The following is a 4,241-nucleotide window of genomic DNA, read 5'->3' as shown; positions in this document are numbered from 1 at the left end:
TTCTCGTGATCTCGACATAACGAGTTGTTTTCTCGTTATAACGACATAATTTTCTTGTGATCTCGACATAACGGGAGTTGTTTTCTCGTTATAATGACTCAAATTCAACAAAATAACCCAGCATAACCAAGAAACGTCTGCCAGCTTAAATGCACAAGAGTGGTCTCCCTCAGGGTTTTAGTTTAGTGAAAGTATTCCCTTTCGAAAATGAACCATGTTTTTTTTTCATAATAAAAGTGTAGTAACCATTGTATTGGGTTCATTGAGTACTTTTGGCCTATTGATTAAATTATAATTTTTTAATTCTAGTAAAACCATGGTTAAATTTGCATAAGGGTAGGTATCCACAGGTAATGTTAAATGCATTAAAAATCTTTTCACATAGAAAAGTGTCTACCAAAATCATACATGCAAATATATTGTAAACTGGAATATGACTATATACAGTATTTATACGTTTGTAGCACATATGAGATTAGGATGCAGAGACTCATTATGCATATTATCTTGGGAATCAAGTGGAAACAATGACCAATTTAGTAACAACAACATAAGCTCTAAATATACAGAGTACAGTACATATACAACACTCTTCTTTAATGTATTGTATGTAATACAACACTCTTCTTTAATGTATTGTATGTAATGCAAATAGTCATCTTCACACAGGCTCCCATAGTGTAGTATGCAGCATGCACACATACACACACACACACCTCGTGTGTGTATGTGTGTGGGGGGGTCAGATGTTCTCTCCTGCCTTTTATCTTGAGACACCAGCTAAGGAACTTCAACTTATCAATATAAAATATTCAAAAGAATTATAAAATAAGAAAAAGCATTTCAATTAGAGGGAGGAAATCACCTGGTACTGGGTAACTTACTGTATTACCAACACAAGGAAGACAGTTGTAATAAAAACGATTTTATTAACGAAATACTAATTCAATACTACTAATACAAATACTATACTACTATTCAATGAAACTGCTAAAGTACTGCAATGCTAAAGATAGAGTACTGAAAGTACTGAAAATACAAGTGACGTAAGTATGGCAGAATGGCTGAAACTTTATGGACCAGCGGAAATGTCTCATCCCAGTCGAATACTGAGGTTCGATCCAACAAACTAATTTGTTCAGGTTAGAAAAAAATAATGGAGTCCTGATATAGCAAACCATTCACCACAATGGCAGTCAGATACCCATAAAACTCATTGTGGAGACACATCTGGTCCTGTAAAATACCTGCAAAAAAGCACAAGTGTTTAGATTCAATAATGAGCATTTAATATAGGGGGGTATGATTTTAGGAGCCCCGCTGAATTCATATGGCATTCTATTGATATGCTCGATGTATAAGCACAAGTTCTTCACAGCTTTTCAGCGTTCTCAGCATAAGGGCAGAGTAATTTAGACAGGTTTAACAAAACTCCTGAAATTGTTCTGCTCCCTAGCAAACACATTCCGTTTCATTATAAGGAATATTGCAAAAGAGAAAATGCATAAAAAAACCCCGTTGTTTTTACTGTAGTAAAAACACACAAACGCAGGCACGGCGCCAGAATTATTTCTCTACCAGTGCTAAGGGGGGGCTAGACCAATATGTGGGGGTGCTACGAAAATAAATGATATTGATGACGTCAGAGTTACTTCATAAAGAAATGGGGCTAAACCGGGGCTATTAAAAATTCTGACGGGGCTATAGTCAGCCAGGATAATAACCATGTTTTTTATAGTAAATGTGTAGTAACCATGTTTTATGGCTTATTGATTACCATTGGCTTAACTGTAGTAAAACCATAAGGGCTGGTATAGCATTTATGTAGAAATGTAGATCATATATCTGCTTACACCACTGAATGGACGCTACATTCTGTAATTAAAACTGTTAATATCTCTGAGAATTAACTTTTTAATGTCTTTTAAGGAAGTGTTGATGGATGCCATATTGGATAGGCTCCATTCACGGCTGTTCCATCTGCTTAATCGACCACCAATTGATTTTGACTTTTTGGAGTTTACCTGTACCCAGGAGTTAGTTTTTTTAAATGCACTCTCAAGTCAGGAAAATGTTCCACATGCTGTAATGGAGGGACTCTGAGAGGTTATTCGGATTATTGGTGAGATTAACCACAGCCAACAGTGTACTCGCAACACTGTGAACTTTGAATATGGCAAGGTTGGGCGGCCAAAAGTACTGTTACCAGAAGAACGTCTTGGGGATCTAATTGCCATGTCTCTACCAGTGCCCTGCATTGCAAAATTGCTAGGAGTGAGCACAAGGACCATACAACGGAGAATGTCAGAAATAGGGTTGGCAGTGAGAGACACATTACAGTAGTGTTTTGGATGAGGAGCTGGATGCATTAGTGTCAACAGTAAAATCCAGACACCCTTATGCTGGATATAGAATGGTGAAGGGTTTGCTGCAGGCTATGGGGCATAGAGTGCAGTGGGAAAGGATCCGGGCATCCATGCACCGAGTTGATAGTGCAGGCATTATTTCTAGACTGACACAGTTAGGGTGTGTTGTTCGTAGGACATATTCTGTGCCCAGCTCAGGAGCATTGATGCACATTGATACCAACCACAAGCTCATACGGTATGCATATGCTCATCCTGAAACTGTAGCAGAAATGTTATTATCTGACCTTTGATTTTCATTGTTGAAACTTTATATCAATTTCTCTAAAAATAGATACAACATTGTGATCTTCTGGGGTATCGATGGCTTTTCTAGAAAGGTATTTAAGTATATTTTACTACCCAACTTTCTAAAAATGTCAGGGTCTTTATTTGCTCCGATAATTAGACAGGGTTACATTTAAAGTAGTCAGTCAAAAAATGACAAAAGTAGGTAATTTGTGTTTATAGCTGTAAATGAAAGATTATATGATAGAGTTTGAAATTTGAAAAGTTGAAATTTATTGACTCAAAATTTTAATAATTTGCACAGAAAATACCGGACATTGGCTTCCTAAACAATAATTTCAATCTTTGTCTTACTAAGTCAATATTAAAGATATCAAAATTACATTGTCACAGAATGTACTCAGAATAATTGTATGTAGAATATATTAAATCACAAAAAAAGACTTTAGCTGGGTTTACCCAGGCAGGGTTTCACATTTCATATTGTATTGATATCACAATCACTCACACTCTAGACTGAAACTGCCTATTTTGCGTATGTTACACAGATCATGTACCTAGATGTTGCAACCAATAATCTGGCTTCAACCACCCTGTACTTTTTCCAGCGTTCTGTTCAAAGATTTGGTCTTCCACTTCGGTAAACATTGCCTATAATTTATTTGCTTATGTGTTAGAGCAGGGTACCAGAGCCTGCACTAATATATTATCCTGAACACATACATCCACTTTGTTTTACTAGTGGAGGATAAACTAGTCTGTTGACTAGACTGCAGAGCATGTGAGCGGAGCGGAGTGGTAATATTTCCTTCAGAGTGCCTTTCTGAAGATTCCGCTCCGCCCGCTCAATACGCTCAGTGCCGCTCGCTCAACCCAGAATGCCCTTTGGTGATTTGCTTGTTCGAGATCGAGAATCTGTAGCGATCGAGAATAGTAGAGCAGTTATGGAGTTCAGATATTGTTTCAACGAAGTTGCAAGCCTTATACATAAATGTAAAGTAAAAATCAAAGTTAAGAATGAGCAGGGAGAAGAAACTGAGAGGGAGTGTGGGGAGACTGTGAAAGTTAGTAAAGATTCATATTGGAATCTGAAGCGGCACATTGCCAGAAAGCACGAGGATGTGCTACGCAAACATGGTGGAGCAAAAGGTAAGCTAGTTAGACCTACGTACCATAATAAATGAATAAACAGCTAGGCTAAGGTTATATTCGGTTGTACGGAGCTCCGATCATGACATGCAGACAAAATCCCAGCCACGAATTTAGAATAGGCTAGTTCTCTTTTATGCTAGGGCTACATTATGGCCACGAATTAAGAATTATTTTTTTCGTTTAGTCAAAATTATGGCAACGAATTAAGTATTCGTTCTCTTGTTTAGGCTTAGCTGCCACTAATTCATTCGTTCGTTCATTCGTTCGCTCCCTAGTTTTAGTAGGCCTAAATCGTGCAACGAATTATTATATTTCGTAATTACTTATTAAAATCATTATTGCTTAAAATTATTAAATAATAATACATTAATTTCAAAATAATAAAACCTGCTGACGTCGTAGAAACGAATTGTTAATTTGAATTATATTCGGAGC

The 4,241-nt window shown here is 36.9% G+C and overlaps 1 pseudogene; it reads left to right on the top strand.

The window, feature by feature from the left end:
- The first annotated feature begins 1,917 nt into the window (after positions 1-1,917).
- The window catches only part of LOC107564718 (uncharacterized), a 3,911-nt pseudogene continuing 1,587 nt past the window's right edge, over positions 1,918-4,241 (top strand).

This window comes from Sinocyclocheilus grahami, unplaced genomic scaffold (genome assembly GCF_001515645.1).
Source record: "Sinocyclocheilus grahami isolate Dianchi unplaced genomic scaffold, SAMN03320097.WGS_v1.1 scaffold957.1, whole genome shotgun sequence".
NCBI lineage: Eukaryota > Metazoa > Chordata > Actinopteri > Cypriniformes > Cyprinidae > Sinocyclocheilus > Sinocyclocheilus grahami.
This window is presented reverse-complemented; position numbering and strand designations above follow the sequence as displayed.